The sequence below is a fragment of the Podarcis liolepis genome, assembly GCF_965112155.1.
Source record: "Podarcis liolepis genome assembly, chromosome: 2".
NCBI lineage: Eukaryota > Metazoa > Chordata > Lepidosauria > Squamata > Lacertidae > Podarcis > Podarcis liolepis.
In genome coordinates, this window is record NC_139555.1 from 61,279,430 (window position 1) to 61,297,252 (window position 17,823).

At 43.6% G+C, this 17,823-nt stretch overlaps 1 long non-coding RNA gene across 1 annotated transcript; it reads right to left on the bottom strand.

Moving 5' to 3' along the window:
- Positions 1-3,643: 3,643 nt before the first annotated feature.
- On the bottom strand, positions 3,644-6,219 carry LOC310700875. Its single transcript, XR_014522883.1, has 3 exons — positions 6,029-6,219; positions 4,949-5,047; positions 3,644-4,741 (listed from the first exon to the last, which is right to left on the bottom strand). It is a non-coding gene; the product is annotated as an uncharacterized lncRNA (long non-coding RNA).
- Between the last annotated feature and the right edge of the window lie 11,604 nt (positions 6,220-17,823).

A 17,823-nucleotide genomic window follows, 5' to 3' on the forward strand; every position in this document is an offset into this window, starting at 1 on the left:
ATCCAAAGTCATGCTGTGAGATATTTCTCTCTGAAATACTTCTATTTTTAATGGAATGCTTCTGCAGGGTTTATCTTGGTTTATGACCTCTTCATACACCACATTTTCGTATGCAGAGAATTTCCTTATAAGAAAAAAGAAAGTGTATTTTCTTGCTTGTGGAAGTTGATGCAAATATTTATTTTGCTGCAAGTAGGCGGATTCCAAAGGCTTCCTGCCCTATGTGCTGGAGGCAAAATAAACATTTAAGCTTCACAAATGATAGGGTTCTCTTTTCTTTTTTAGTAAGTGAAACTATTTCAGGAAATGTCATGTGACACAACTTTTAGGAGAGGGATGGGAACTTGTGGGCCTCCAGGTGTTGTTGCTGAACTCCCATCATTCCTGACCGCTGGTCATGCTGTCTGAGGTTGTTTTAGAATAACTGAAACCAGTGCTATTTTTCTAGAAAAAAAGGTGCTGGAACTCATCACGAACATCTCTCTCTTTCTCTTAGAAAGGCAGTAATGCCCGCCTGAGAGGTCCCGGAACTGAGTTCCGGTGAGTTCCCCCTGGGGGAAAAGCCCTGACTGAAACATCCCTTTCATATATTCCCCTTTTTGTATATATAGGTAAATTTTCATAAAAGCAAATCACCCAAATGCAGTGGAGAGACAGCAGAGCTGAAGTTAATAATCTCTTTGGTTTTAGGTTGCCCTGCTCACATTCATTTATGCATAGCAAATTCAAGCACATTGTTCTGGTTCCTTTCAAAATATACAGAGTGGGTTTTGTCAAACCTAAATTTCGCTAGCTATTCAGCAGGCAGCTGAAGCCAGAGGTCTGCATGATTTTGTGCAGCCACCTGCAAGGTTTAGTTTACCATTTATTTTTTGGAAGCATCACCCTGCTTTCCAGGTTTGCGACTGTGAATTTACATACTGCTGTCTCTTTGTAAGATAAATCATATTTTCATTTCAATCTGCATCTGCTTGGAATAATATTCTGGTGGGCTTCCACTTGCCAGTGTGATCCAGCTTCCATTCTGTCGACTGTGTGTCGTTGGCAGAGTCCCAGGGTTTTATTCACACACTCCTCATTCTTGCCATTATCAGCTCCATAGGCAGAAGGGCAGAATCTCAGCCTTGAATCAGGATTTGGCAGTTGTAATCAATTGAACAGAGGCTGTGGTTGACCCATAGGAACAGTGATGGGTCTTGCATCATCTGAAGTGGGATTGGGGGTTACCCATTGTCAACACCATCTTTCTACCTATCCTGCAGCAAAGGCGCCATCTAGAATACTCAAGTTCCCTTTACCAACACCACTTTATTTGCAGTTTGCTTTGACTAGAGAGTCCAGGGAATCTGTCAGCCATCACAGTGTTGACTATCACAATGTTTGCTTCTAACTCCCATTCCTTTGAGACAACTGGCAGATTGCAATTCACATACGCTTACAAATAATGCTGCATGCGTAGGTATTGTATAAGATAAAATCTGTATCCATGTAGCTGCTGTGCTCCAGCTGACATGTATCTTATAGACAAAAGCAAGAGGTGTAGATCAGGGATTGGCAACCTAAGGCCCGTGGGCCGGATAAAGCCCAAGGGACTCATTTATCCAGCCCGTGGCAACCCCTGCTGCCCGCTCTTACTGGCTTAGTGTGGTGCCCCACTTCTGGGTTGGAGGAGTATCGGAAATAGCTTGTGCACATGCGCAAATGTTATTTCTGGTGCTCCAATGACCCGGACGTGCACCAGAAATAGCGTGTGCGCACACGTATGAGCACGGCTCCCCCGCCCTCCGCACAATCGTCACCAGAGACACCGGCCCGAAGCAAGGAAAGCTTGCCAACGCCTGGTGTAGATGATCAATTTATTTAATCAAATGTAGGCTCACTTTATAAAATGTCAGTAATGCATGGGTCCACTTCATGTAAACATTTTTTCTCCAACTGAATAAATATCTCCCTACAATTATGTATTAACTTGAAGCCTAGCAGAAATGCTAAGATAATTTCACTAATTGAATATGGGACTCTCAAACACTCCAGCCCATAGACTCTGAAGTATGTAGGGACAGGACTGAGCCCTCCCCCCTCCGCTTCTTGAGGGGCCAGGCCTTGCCTGGCCTCCTCACGGTGGTGGAGGGCTTCATTGGGCTTACCGGTGGTGGCGGCAGGCCTCCCTGGGCCTTGTGCCCTCCTCCCACCATGTGTGACATCACGTGTCTCTCCTGAAACTCCCAACGTCTATTAAACCTAGAACTACAAGACTGAGCTGCAGGGTAGTCCTTGTGGAGAAAAGGAAATGGTTCCTGCAGATATCCTAACCAATATGAATCGACAGCAAACAGATAAGATTTGCCTTTTGAGAGTCCCTAAGCCCAATATACCTTAAAATATATTAACTAGATAGCGGAGATAAACTCTGTTCAATGCTTGCTATTGAGCTTACGTCTCAGGGGTGGTTTGTGGTGATTTTTCTCTCTCGCCACTAAAAATAATTACATGGGATACAAGCGGAGAATAGCAATGATAAAGATTTAAGCCTGACTAGCCACACACTTCTTCTGAATGCCTGAATGTTTAGAAATAGCAAATGCTACAGACTTCATTCTCAAACCATAATGCATGTGCATACAATAGATGTAAAGGGATTACAGGGAGTGGGAAGAATTTGTGAGTTGTGTTATTTGCAGGGCAAATATGTTCATCTAATGAGAAGCACCTAGAAAGGCAGCTTATTTATCGGCCATGCTGCAAAACCTTTATACAGATAACAATTATTTCCCTCTGCTCCCGTAAGAAACTAGAGCTGCAGGACTCGCTTGCTGTTTTAAGCCTGTCAAAACTTAGGGAAAGCAGATTTGGGATCGTAAACTATTATGCAGTTCAACACAAACTGCCACATCTTCCAGGGAAGCATTTCTTTAAATTTCATGTTTAGCTGAGAAAGTGAGTATTAAGCACATCCAGGAATATGCTATGCTGGAGTTTGGACTGAGATCAGTGCTTTTTATATAGAACCTGGCGAGTCTGTGCATTCAGCCCTAAATAATGAATGAAACAGCTGCTGATGGTCCTCTGAAAACAAAGCGAGTGGCATCTAAGAAAATGTTGGTTCTGGAATTGGTTATTCCTTTTAGTTATTCTCTGTGCTTAGGGATGGCAAAAGCGCACACTGACTTCCCTGAGCAGCTTTTCTCAGCTTAATAAACAGAACAATAACAAGAGTCAAGGACAGAAAGAAACGCTAGGTATTCAGGCATTACTTTTTAAAAAAATATGTTTTGCATCTGTCTTTGCTAAATGGCGAATCACAACATCAAAGAACTAGAAGGAACCAAAAGCCATCTGGTCCAATCCTCCTGTTGCTAGTTGGGACTCACCATCTTCTTCGTCTTCTTCTTTTAATATATTTTTTATTAAATTTTCATATTTTTCCTTTGTCACATTCATATCAAATCATATCATCACATACAACTTTGCTTATACCGAGCATAGACTCCCCCCCCCCCACTCCCTGGCTTTCTTAACCAATCACAATCATCTTAGCATTTCTATATCACCCTATTTACCTTCTTACTATACTTTATTTTAGTATTTGTAAACCAGCTTCAAAAATTATCATTACAAAATATTTGAAATCAAACCTTCAAATGTTTACAATGTTCTTTCATATACTCCCCATCTTCTAATCAACTCGCACAGGCTCCAGAAGACTGCCAGACTCAGGGCATGCACTAAAGGAGAAGGCAACCACATTCCTGGAGTCCATAGCCAAAGATGACCTGGGGAAGAAATGCTTTCCTGGATTGAAATATGGGGAATGGTTGGCATTGGTTCACACATGATGCAACCCCTGTTATCAGCTCAGGAGCATACAGAGTTGTGTTTACATGGAGGCACCACTTAGGTGAAGCACTAGATCAGGCATGTCCAACTCACAAGAGTGCAATCTACTCCAAGTATTAAAAAACTGGCTGTGATCTACCCTTTGTCCATACCATGATCACCCTGGGACACCCCTGTGATCCATCTGTTGGACATGCCTGCATTAGATGAATCCAAATATGAGCACTTAAATACTGTAAGAAACTGGCAGGACAACAGGGAGGAGGAAGAGGATCCTGACAAGGGGTGTAGCTGGGTCTGGAACACACTGGGGCAAGCAGGCGATGGGGAAGGAAGTACTCACAGGGTGACAGAGGATGGCAAGGGGATGGGGGTGAACAGGAACCAGAGCAGCAGGATCCATCACCAGAGCCAGTGGGGTCCCTGTCCCCATGAACACAGTAGGATCTGATGCTTGGGGAGCAGCAGAAGTGGCGCTCTAGGAGGCTGAGGCAAGCAAAGGCCCACAGCCACCTCCTTAGCTGGCTAGGTGGGGCTCGCTTGCTCTGGGAGGAGGGGTGTGATTCCTCAGCTGGAGTAGGGTTGGAACAGGGTCACATGCCTCATCAAGCCCAGATGCTGCAGTTGGCATGCAGAGTACAAAAGGGAAGCAGAGGTTAGGTGCTGTGTCTGCTCAGCCTTGGCTTGGATGCTCCTGGACCTCCATGGTACTGTTCTTTGGGTTTGAGACTGGACTGTATTCTGACTGCTGGATTTCGGACTTGGCTACTTGGATTGACCCTGGATCGTATTTCTTGACCTTTGGACTTTGCTTGTCTGACTTGACCCACCTGGACTTGAACTTTGGACTTGACTTACTGACTTGCTACCAGGTAGGCCAGGAGTTCAGGACATATACACTTTTCTGTTGGTGCAAGGGGGGAAATAGGTATAAAAGGGAGAATTCCTGGACACCAAGATCCAAGTTTTGGGCAGGTACTCTATGGTGAGAGAAACCCACCAGAGATTTAATATATATGCAGCAAATATGCCCTTCTGCATTCCAGAACTTCCCTCTCCCCCCAGGATAGGAAAAGACCATGTTTGGTACGTTAAAAATTGGTTTATTTACCAACTCTTCAAAGGTCAGGTTAATGTGTTTTTCCATACATCAGCCAGAAAAGTTGCACAGGCATTAAAACATGGTTTAGTGTCAAAGTGGTGAAGGTTCCTAAATTATTGATACAGGAATGGAAGAGAAACTTGTTAGAGACACGTGGCTAGGAGGGAGCAACCAGCTTAGCCTTTTCACATGCTGACCTTCTTAAGCAGATTGAGGGAAAACAAAGTCTTGATTACCTAGCCCCCCCCCCCCCCGTGAGTTAAGCCTGGCAGGACAGCTTACTTTATGGTATTAACCCCTTCATGCATTAATTAGACTTAAGTATGTTGGTTATATGAGGCTGGTTATCCCAAATTTCCATTATAGGGAAATAATAGATCAGATCCTTTTGCACTAGTTCTTTATGGAACGTAAGTACAGTCCTGAAGGAATGTGGTTTATTTTTCTGTGGTGCTCATACATTATCTAAGCTAGGGGTAGGAGCTAAAGACTAAGGGTGGGAGCCAAGTGCAGTCCTCCAACCCTCATGACTCTTCTCAGGCCACTTCCCCTTGTCAGCTCTGCCCCCTCCTCAAGTGCTTTTGTCTAGCTGGAATGTGCCCTTCAGCTGTGACAATGCCTTAGGCTTGCCTGGATACAGGCTGGAGACATGTGTATGGTGGTGTGAGCATGTAGAAACGTCTTGTTTTTGTGTAGCTGGATTGTGAGTTCAAAGTTAAGGGTCACACCTGTTCCTCCATTCATTTTTTCCTCTGGCAGTTTAGGATCTCAATCCAGTGCCATCTACCAAAACTACTCAAAAATACATAACTCTGGGCCCCATAACCCTTTGTGGGAATGTTAAGGATAGTAGGAAAGGTTATATTGCATAAGTATTATCCTTCCTTCATTCACACTAGTTAGTGATGTAGCAGAGCATATTCCCCTCAATATAGCAGGAAGCTAGTTTGCAGATTCATTTGGATTACTTAACTAAAGAAATTTAATCTGGCTTGCCCATATGGATTATTTCTGGTGTCCTTTTTTATCCCTCTCAAAAGAATAAAGACCCAAGGGTATTTCCTTAAAAGTAACAAGAAATTTACTCACATTCAGTTCACGATTAGATCCCTGAAAGGCAAGCTTTACTTAGTAGTTACATAACAAACTGTGAGTTTATCTCATAGGGAGATTGAGTTCATGCGCTCTCAGCCAGCAGACAGCAAAATTACATTAAGAGAACAAAATGGCTGCAGGAGAGCAGCATGGCAACAAGAGAGCAGCAAGCAAGAGTGAGAAAATGGCTGCGTGACTTCGCTCTTTTATGGAGTCAGCCAGGGCCACGCCCATCTCCCAGATCACATGCAGGGGGAGGAAGCTCCAGACCAGTGTAACAGGAAGTTACACTGACTGGAGTAACACCCCCCTGCCTGTGCCCACTCTAGGGAAATAAGAAATGTTGTACTTGACTGTTCCAATGGATTACATCCCATAACACCTCCTGTCCCCCTCTCAGTAAGCACCAGCAATCCACTGTGTTGGGAAGCTGGAAAAGCAATAGTGCCCTACCTGTTCTGCCTCACCAGCCACTACCTGCTACAGGTATTGTAGTCCAACAAGATTTAGAAGGCCAAATATTATCACCATGAGGAAAAAACCCATTTGATTAAACATCACTGTTCTGCTTGTATGGCTTCAGTTCTGATCTTCATTTGATTTAACGAAAGTATTTCAAGCTTTGGCCAAGATCCAAGGGTTTGCAAATGACAGTGTGGCATGTAGTTATTAAGAGCCCTGATTTACAAGAGCAAGCTGGTGGTTTAAACAGAAAGCTAAGTGCCTATTAATACAGAGTTTAAAAGCTTCTCTGCCTCATTACTGTTTAGCTAAAAGCCTTCCAACTCCATGCTGCTCATTCCCTCACCCCCTACTTGTCAGAATGGAGAGATTGTGGAATATGTCATCATGGCCTGTCCACAACTTCCATCAGGATTCCCGAGAGCATCCTGTTGAGAGCCCGTTGCAGAAAGCACAGAAATGCAGCGTGAATTGATACGGAAAGGTTTGGCTAAATTGACTTGAACATACTGTCATTAAAAAAAAAAAAAACCATGTTGAATTTGGGTAGTGACAGATTTAAAACAATCCAATTCGGATTATAAAACAGTGGTGCCCCGCAAGACGAATGCCTCGCAAGACGGAAAACTCGCTAGACGAAAGAGTTTTCCGTTTTGGAGGTGCTTCGCAAGACGATTTTCCTATGGGCTTGCTTCGCAAGACGACAATGCCTTGCGGGGTTCCTGCGGGGTTTTTTTCCTTCCCCCCCTTTTCTAAGCCGCTAAGCCGCTTATCAGCTGATCCGATCAGCAGATAAGCCGCTAAAAGCTGCTAATAGCGCTAATAGCGCTAATCCGCTAATCCGTCAATGGGCTTGCTTCGCAAGACGAAAAAATCGCCAGACGAAGAGAATCACAGAACGGATTCTTTTCGTCTTGCGAGGCACCACTGAAATTGTCTGTGGTACTATTTACAGCTTTAGGTCCTATCATAGAATATTACCATGAGTGTCTGAGACTGGTAGTTATTGTTTTGAAAGGAAATAAAAGTAGAATTGAAGTTCAAGGGTGCCTCCATGCTAGCCTTTCCTCCTACCATTAAAACCATTAACAATTGATCTCTCATTTTCTTACAAATTTCTTATGAACTGTTGCATGTGTGTGTGTGTTTCTCAGGAGTCACCCTGTGTTTATTTGTTCTTCATACTGCAGAGGTTTAGTAAGTTTTAGAACTTACCCGGCAAGCCAAGGCAGGCCATTATTTGAGCTCCTCATGCTCCTGCTTCACTGTAAGGGAGATGGAGCTTGTGATGAGTGTGGCAATTCTACTGCTCTCCCTTCCTTGCTGTTCCTGGCCATTGTCCATTAGGGGAAACAGGACACTGTCCCTCCAGAGGTGTATTGAGGGGACCATCACTGGTTTGCCCTCACTGGGTGCCAAGCCGAGGGGCTGCCGCAACAATGATGTACAGTGGAAGGCGGGGGGTTGTGCATAGTGCAGATCTCAAATTCTTTCTACATTTAAGATCATCAATGCAACATCAATCCAGACTGAATGCAAATGAACCAAAATGTGTTTCCACAACAACACTTTTTATTTATTTATCCCCACCCCACCCCCATCAACTTTCACAACTAATGAAAACCTGGGGAGCTGTCTGAATTTGCCCGCCGTTCCTCCTGAATAGCAAATGCTTCCTTTAATTAATAGTTGTTGGCACTTCCAGCTGCTGGTGCTTGATAAGCTGTGGGCAGAAGACCTAAAGCTATGAACACACTATTGATTTTACTATTGATCGGGTATCTTCTTTCTTTCTTTCTCACTGCTGCTATTTCACATGCAAATGGATGGTAATGGCTCCACATTATGACTGCTCTATTCGGGTGGCATTTGAGAAGGTGCAATTTAATCCAGTGATCGGGATTTCCCAGTGTCTCACGCCACCCCACCCCACCCCCACCACCCAGCATTGTCAGAGTGAAGGGAGAACTTAGGCTGCTGACAGAAAAGGCTCTTATCTTGAAAGAAATACAGCGCTGTCTCCCAGAAGACTAATAGAAGAATTATCAACATGTCCTAAGGGAGAACAATGATCACTTTTATGTTGGTTAATGTGACAAGCTGCCTAAGGGCACTTCTGCTTGGCAGCTCCCTTATAATATCAGTTTAGTGGAGGCCTTTTGAATCAATAGCATGGAAAGAGGCCCTTGGCAAAGGAGGCTTGTTTCCCCACCTTGACATCAGAAAATGGGTTTTATAGGTTCCTTGTGTGGAGAGGTTTGATGGGAACAGAAGGGGACCAGAATAAGACAGGAAGCCTCTGTGTTGGCTTGTTATGAAGCATGTGTGGTGGTGTTATGTATTTAAAAATCCTAAACCATCTAAATTAGAATCATCTAAAGGGTGTGCAAAATACAACAGAAACAAAATATGTAACATGATATAAAATCATCTTGTGCATAAGCAACAGAAATATAAAGAAACAAGGTACATAATCTAACCTCAGAGGTCAGAAACAGCCTGGGCAAAAAACTATGCTTAAAGGAGTTTTCTAAAATGGATAAATGAGAGTTCCTCATGAATCACCAAGGGCATTTCAGGCTATAAGACTAAACATGGGAATTGCCTCCTTCTGACTTACTGCCCCACAACAGTCCATAAAGCACAGTACCACCAACAGGTTTGCCCCTGAGTGATTGTATGGGTCTGGGGAGGAAGTCTTTCACCTGGGCCCAAGTTGTTCAGGGCTTTAAAAGTCAACAAGAAGACCTTGAGCAGGATATCTTAGACCAGGCACCCCCAACCTGCGGCCCTCCAGATGTTTTGGCCTACAATTCTCATGATCCCTAACTAATAGGACCAGTGTTCAGGGATGATGGGAACTGTAGTCCAAAATACCTGGAGGGTCGAAGGTTGGGGGTGCCTGTCTTAGACTTCTATATAGCAGGCATCAGCCTACAAAATTCATGCCACAAAATATGTCTTAGTCTTAGAGAATTCATCCCACAAAATACTTGCTAATCTTATATGCTGCTAATTTTTGCGGCACCAGTTTGGTAGGTTATCAACAGCAAGACAGCAGGTGTGTATATGTGTCTCTGTGGGGGTGGGTGTAGCAAAAGGACAAACAGTTGTCCACAGTAAGGCGTAGAAAATGCAAACTGTTACAGTACAAGCTACTGTCATGTTCAAGGTTGCTTCCAGATTGCCGTTTATTGTGGAATCAAGCACTGTTCATGCACACAAGCCTTTTGCAGTGTCCACACAATACTATCGTCATCAAAATGCCAGGGCATGCATTCTGTACACTGACTCTGGATTTCCACTTAGTTCAGATAATCAAACAAGTAAAAAAATAACCCATCCAGCTGCTGGTGCTCATTGCTTCCCCTTTCTCTCCACAGGGTACTCTTCCACAGGTACAGGAGTCCATGCAGTCCCTGGGCTCCTGCCATCTATGATGAAATCTTGTGGCCGGGGGCAAGGGAAGACAAATGCTCCATCTTGCATTGGCTGTTTGCTGTTGTGACTGAATGGCTAGGGAGCTGCAGTGGGAGCAGCAGTGTGCATTTCATAGAATCATAGAATTGTAGAGGTAGAAGGGATGCTGAGGGTCATCTAGTTCAACCTCCTGCAATGCAGGAATCTCAACTAAAGCATTCATGATAGATGGCCATCAAACCTGAGTCCCATTGGAGTCCCAGGATACCCCCCCTTTTGCCCTTGACATGAGACACACACACACACACACACACACAGTATTGGCCCTGCTGAGGCTCAAGGTATCACCTCTCGCTTTCCAGTCTCATGGTCCAAGGAATAAGCCTCTGGAGCCAGTGTGGATTGTGGCTCCCCTTACTGGCTGTGCTTTGGCTGCTTGTCAAAATATTTCCCTCTCTGTTTGGGTCTTGAGCCCTTGTTCCTGGGGGGCTGCTTGTGTTCTCAGAAGGTGGGGGTGTTGTGTTGGGCATTGGGTTCTCTTCCTTTCTGCTTGTGTGCTGTGCTCCCGAAAAACAGATTTAAAGCAGCATAAGGGAACTCTAAGCCCTGCTGGTAGGGACATCTGGCCGTAGCAGGGCTATCAAGGATAAAGCCAGGAAGGCTGCTCATGTGCCACCAGGGTGACATTTATTGTGTTGTGGTTGTGGCGGTGCAAAGTTGTATGTATTCTCAATGCATGTCCTCCCTGCCACAAGCTCATTTCGTTGCTCCTTCCCTTCCTCATTGCGGTCACCGTCCCTGATCGGTGGGTTTTGGCAACGTTTCCAGGACCAATGTGTCTGCTGCTTCTGTATTTCCTTGCTGTGTTTTGTCTCCTTCCCTCCTGGCCTAATATTCTGGCCGTTCTACTGCTTGAATTGGTATACACAGGAAATGCTCTGGAAAAGTATGAAAATCAAGGCTTAAGCATTAGTCATAATTTGCACCACTGGTTCCCTTGCAGAAGCATTGAACAAATGTCAAAGAAGGGAAACTACTTGGGGCTTTCACCTGTTTCACAGTTATGTAATGTTTCAGGAGTGGGGAGGGGGTAGAAGATGTGTAAGTTATGCAGCACAGGCAAGAGAACTTGAGCTCTTAAAAACAAAACTGAAATTGCTGGCTTCACATGAAGAACAACTGTTCTATCATTCCAGTGACCATCACAGGTGCCTGGGTTGGGTCATGCAGCAAAATTTGAAGTGCTGCTGGTAACAACATTCCAGTAACAAAAGTGGGTTTTTCTTTTCTAGAACGGGCAATAAGATTCCTTTTCATCTTGTGATCTGCCATAAGAGAGGCTCTTGTACATAGGGACAGCTGGCCTCTTTCACAGACTCTGTCCAAAAGGCTGCGCTAGACACAGAGGCTGTCCATAAGGAAAATAGGGAACAGGTGTTGCCTTACTAGTGAATCGCACCTTTGGGTCCTGGGATGGTTCCTAAGTTATTTTATACCATCGCTGAGAGTGGTGAAGGGGATGCAATAGAAGCGGTACTTCTGCAATTGTTAAGGATGGTCACTAGGGTTAGGATGATTTCATTGTTATATTTATAATAAACATTTGTGCCTTTTTAGTATAACCTTTTATAGAAGATTATCCTGTTCATAAAAAGCTACAACAATAAAATAATAATGAAAAAAGAGCATAGCCAGGCAGTTCTATAGGAATTGGCATAATTCCAGGCAATCAGCTATTTGTTTGTTTTTCAAAACAATACATTTAAAAATATTTATACCTTTTTACATACAAAAAAATTTTGCAGGATGCCTTACAAATAGATAAAACACAATACAAGAAAATCTAAATGCTGCAGATGAAAAAACAACAACAGCAGCATAAAAGCCAGAGACTAAACTTTCACATTTAAAAGGTCAGAGAAAATATTTTAAAAGTGTTTCTGCCTAGTGCTGTTGTATCATAGGATGTCATACCATAGCAGGATCAAAATATATATGCATGCAGTCATGCTTACATTTCATTTCTCAAATCTCTCCCCATGTAAAAGCATGAATCAATGCCCAAAAAATTAACATTAGAATGATTGCATGAAATTAAACCCATTTAACAAATGACTAGGGTGACACCTAGTATGCTTTGCATATTCTGTTTCAGAATAAATGAATATAACCAGGATGGTTTTCCATTTGCTGGCATGCATGCATCAGATACTGTATATATATAGATATATATCGTCTAATTTTATGAATCATCCATTGATTGTTCAAGACAGCAATTGCAACGACATACTCTGCTTTCTTTCACATTCAGAAATGAAATTGGATTGTTACAATGAGGCATTGTCTGGACATAAAGTCACTGTCTCTCACAACAGCTGCGAGGAGTCTGGCACCACGGCAATTGCCAATACTGTTGCACAGGAAGAATAAGCATGAGCCGTAATGTTAATGCATAGCCTACTTAGTGTGAAAAAAGAGAGATGCTAACATAAGCACCTTATTGGAAAAAAGCAAAAAACAGGCAAACAGACCGGGGGGGGCAGGTCTGTAGAGCCTGGGGATGTTGACCATTTGTTCAGAAAAACCAACAACTCAGAAGTACGAAATATGGATGTGAAATCTAGGGCTGTGCCCCCCCCCCCTTTTGAATTTTGCAATCAGACTTTGCTGGGAGTGGAAATAAGCCTGAGAAATAGCATCCTGATGTCATTATGGTAGATTTTCTCAGAAGCTGCAATGGAAGAGAACGAATAGGTTTGGAGAAAGCTGGATTTGAAAGCAGGCAGAATGACTGGAAGTTAATTGCTGAGGCCGTGAGACAACTGCCGTTTCATGTCGCCATGTAGCTTGTTGCCTCGCTCTTCCTTAGGCATGGAGTTCTTTTTCATATGTGAAGCCAGTTGTACAATCTTCAGGGTGCAAGCTTGCTTATGCTAGGTAATTTATGTTAGGTCTAATTTAAGACAAGCAAACTCTCATCTCCTCATCAACATTTCTGATCTTTCATATTGGTCAGTTTGAAAATCCCTGTTCACAACAATACGTCGTGGGGAACTGCAGAAGAATAACCAAAGTTCTAGAAGAGAGACATGTCCTCAGTATCGCTTGATGTTCTTGCTCTCATTTTGAAAATACATCTATTGATATTCTGCAAATATGAAAAATTACATTGATACTATACTATACTGTACTGAAATGTTTAAAGCACAATCAAAGAAACATTTAATCTTCCTGCCACTTGCCACACCCGTGTGGCAGACCACGCCCTTTGATAACCAACAACCTAAGATAATGCATGTTTATATGCTCTTTTCACCAATGCATACAGTTTTAATGCACATTTTACCCCACAGTTTTAATGCACATTTTACCCCACGATATGCACTTTTTGTACGCATTAAATATGGACTGAATCAAACCTCTCCCCCATCCTTACTCTCCATTGGCTTCCATCTGTAGAAAGGAGAGCTGCTGGCAGAAGGTGAATACCTTAAGGGGCTTCTCTCCTGCTCCTTAATTTGAAGTTAGCAAGTGGCAAAGTGTGCTTAAGATCAGAATTGCTGCTAGAACAACATGCTCACCTAGCATGTATTTCAAAAACCTTACTGGGCAAGGATGCAGGGGTAAATTTCTTATGGATGTGCCCATCATGTTTTTATGTGCAGCAGCAGGCTCAGCTGGAGAGGTGGGAAGGTGGGGTAGACCTACGGATAGCATCTTCATGGCCAGATATCCAGTACATCTTTGAGGGTCTATACATGGTCTTGGGCTCCAGAGTCAGGATAGGGATTTTTGCTAGTGCATCAACCACCCAAACAGTTCTCTAACTCAAGCTGATGGAGGTGGTCTTGAGTATGGCATTGAGATTGGCATCGGGGGGCTTCAGCAACCATGCTGGGACTATCTTGTCTAAAGTGTCTGAGGAGTCGTCATGGTCACCAAGTTAACCGTGAGTCCATTTCAAGAATATCAGGGCCCAACACGTGTCGCAGGACAGATTTTAGATCTGATTTTCTGCACAGTTATGAGGGAACATATTCAGAAGCTGGGGGAGCCAGATACGACTCCGGTTGCTATCTGGTCAGGTTTCCTTTCAGGGCTGCTCAAAAGCTTTGGAGGTCCACCTCCCTGGTCCAGATGGATTTCTTATGGGCTGGAGGCGCGAAGAGTTTCCTATGAGGGATCTTGTTGAGGCCCTGGTCTCTGTTAGTTGGGATGAGAGGATCATGTGGATAATCAACACAATCATTCCTAAATGTCCTCATTTAAGAAGCAATGGAGCAAACGGCTTCACACCATTCTTATTAGGGCTGCTAAGTCCTGAACAGTGAAAGCTTCTCATTTCTCCACCTGTATTGAGAGAAAATAAAATGCAATAGTGACATCTAGTGATCACATCTTAATAATGCAATAGAGACATTTGGATTTTAAGGGTTTTACACAAGGTGGTTTTACACAAGTGGCTTGCTAGTTCACTTTCCAGTGAAATGTAACTTTCATTTTTGTTAGCGTGTGTTTCCTGCCTTCTCCGCTCTTCTGCCTTTCTGATGACCTATTGCCATGTGCGACAAAGCTTTTACCAGCAGCTAAGTTTGTATCGGGCAGATTTCATGTTCTGCATGAAAAAGCTGAATTGCAGGTGGTTGTGGCACTTCCTCTTCAAATTCATCTAACTTTTGCAATTTATTTTAAAGTTGCCTTTTGAATCTGTTGGCTCAGATTTAACTACCGCTACATGTCGTGAAAAGGGTCCTGATCTGATGCGGCAGCAGGCTACTGTACACACGTTGTCAGAGAATTAGAGATATCCTCCAAGCAAGCGATGGGAGCTGAGGGGTGCAGGCTTATCCTCTATTAAGCCAGGTGTTCCAGCCTTTGACTGATGATCCATGTTGCTGATGATCCATTTGTATCAAGGGAGGTGTCTGGAACACTGCACACCCAGCACAAACCTAGGCACATTTTCACTTTAGTAACTCAGGGTACCTACTTCCAAACAAGCTGTTTGTTGAGCATCCATACTGATTTCTTTGCAAGGAGGTTAGACAATGTCTGCTATTTTGTGAGCATTCATCCTGATTAGTTTGTGGGGAGGTTAGAAAATGTTGTGTTATCATTCCCTTATCTCAAATGTCTGAACCTGCTTTTTGGAAAGCAGGTTTGTTGCACAAGAGCTCTAAATCAACTTGGCCTGAATTTGCCAATATGTGACTGAATCCTACCCAAATATAGAGACTGTTTGCCAGTGCCTTACTTAGGAGGTTATTACACCTCCTCCTTCACCCTGTCATGCTCCTTAATGCATAAGCTACCATTTCTCAGCAAAGGTACCTTTGGGAAAGTCACAAGAACTGCATCTTTCAAAGTACATCATCTCTCTTTCAAAGTGGGCAAAAAACCAAAAAACAGTCACCCCAACCCATCCTTTTAACTCTCAATCCAGCTTAAATTTGTTTGGCACATCAGGAAACTGAAGTGATATTTATATCGTTCCAAGCAGCAAGCTATTCTGGACCCAGTAGCAGACTCCATGTTAGAAAAAGGCTGTTTTTGCCAAGGCTTCTGGAAAAGAATGTCTGGCAGGAAGCGGCGCACCAGAGTGAGAAAAGAATCTCTCCTACGTGCAAGCTCTTGCTGGTGATCTTTGCAGTGGTGCCTACATAGCACTTGGGAACTGATTTGTTAGGACAGAATCTAATTTCACTCTGCCTCCACACACCTCCCAAGACTGCTTACGAAGCAAGAGTATAAAAGTAGGCATGAAGATGTTTGCTCCCCTCTGTGTCGTCCTCCTTTCCATGGGCTTGTGCTTCCCTACTTTCCACTCTTAACAAATTCTGATTTTAACTAAAATGACTTCCAGTCCTGGAGGCATGCACTTTCAGTCTCTCTTGGGTCATTTACCTCTCCACCCACCCACTTCTTGTATCCCAATTCATACAACTGCATTGATAAAGCACCGCCAAAAAATGCAGGGATTGTACATATGACTGCCATCGTCATGGTTCTTTTTGTAGGTGGTGCTCCTGCATTTTGGGAAAAGGCCAAAGAAAGATGCTCTTGATACACTGTATGTACAGTTTCATCAAACACTGCCTTTTGGGGGGAGGGCAGTTTTATCAAGACACACATCCATAACTGGTTGGGAGCAGGGGAGGGAAATGACAGCTTACAGCATATCTTGATGTGTATTGGGTTGGAGGAGGAACCTTCATCTCTTCATTTTAAATGACTGGCTTCAAAATTCAGTTGATGAAAGTTACCAAGATTAGAACCACCAGGCATTCAAGCTGCATTGAAAAAAAGAGGAGGGTAATAATAAAAGGGCATTCTATCACACAGCTAGGAAAAAGCCCAAAGGTGAAAAGTATCTTAAATGAGTATTGTTGCCTTCAGAAGACGGAACATCTTTTTCAGATGTATGATTTCCCTTTTATTTTAGCAGAGGTTTGCCACTAGCGACAGCTAGAGTATAACACCAAAGCAAACTGAACAGTGTATAGGTATAATCTCATCTTGGCACATGAAGGCTGCTCTAAGCCTCTGAGTTGCAGACCGGACAGGGTCTACTTACCAGGATAAGCAATATATGAACAAATATTCATCCCCGTTTGGTGGAGGGAAGCCAGTATGCTTTACCCATCACTTGAAGGTTACCGTACATATAAAGGCCTCTTGAAATATTAAAGGGAGGTTTGGCACTTTTTCTGGTCACCAGATGCATTCACAAACTTGGATAACTCCTCTTCTATGAAGAGGAAGGAGTTGTAGAGAATTTGCAGCATTGTTCATTTCATTCTTCATTGGCAAGGAAATACACGGATCCCCTCCTTTGAGAAGGTCAGCAAAATCTATAACGTTTCCTAGGAGGCAGGTACAGGACTGTTACAGAAAGGTTCGTTCTTATGCACCAACAAGTGCACATTGAAGTACCGTATTTTTCTAACACGCAGATTTTTTCTCCTAAAAAGGAAGGGGAAATGTCTGTGCGTGTTATTGAGCGAATGTGTGGTCCCTGGAGCCGAAAAATCAGGCAAAAATCAAATCGCACAGTCACGGAGAAGGGAAACCTGAAAAGAGGAAGCTGTTGCTTTCCTGCATTCTGCCTCAGGGTCTTACTGCCCACCGTTTTCTGTTTCGTTGCTGTGTTTGCTCAAACAGAACAAAGAGCAGGGAAAGCCCCTCCCCTCCAGGCAAGCAGAGGGGAAAGCAGAGTGTCGTTCCTTCCTCTCTGTGCTCCGGTGCTGCTGAAAACATGCAGGTGAGAGAGAGAGAGAGAGCTGCTGGCTGGCTTGGGTGGGTGGGTGAGTGGGGGGGGAAACTTTTCCCTTCCTTTCCTCCCTCCCGTTATACCCCACTCCTGCATTCTTAGCCAGCTGCTTCTCTGCACACCCCTCTCGTGCTCCTTGTCCCTTCTGTGTTTTTCCTTCCCTCCCCACTTAAAATGTGGTTAAAAAGCATGGATCCTCAGGATTTTTGCACTGGGTCACCCCAAATTCACCATCAGAGAACATAGAATGTCCATGGCTACAGCCTGCCCCCCCAAAAAAATCACGCACCCACTGTTGTCTGGGGCTGCAATGGTGCAAAAATGTGGTTACAAAGCATAGATCCACATGGATCCTCAGGATCTTTGCATTGGGTCAGCCCAAATTCACCATCAGATCACATGTCTGTGGCCACAGCATGAAGCACAAAAATGATACATCCACTGTTTCATTCAGAATGTTTTTTCCCTTGTTTTCCTCCTCTAAAAACGATGTGAGTGTTATGGTCAGGTGCGTGTTATAGAGCGAAAAATACGGTATTTAATCTGTACATGTACACTGTTTTCTGGCTTGTAATTTAAGGTGTTATGATTGCTTTGTATAAATGTATTGTTTGGTCTTGACAAAAACTTAACCGAT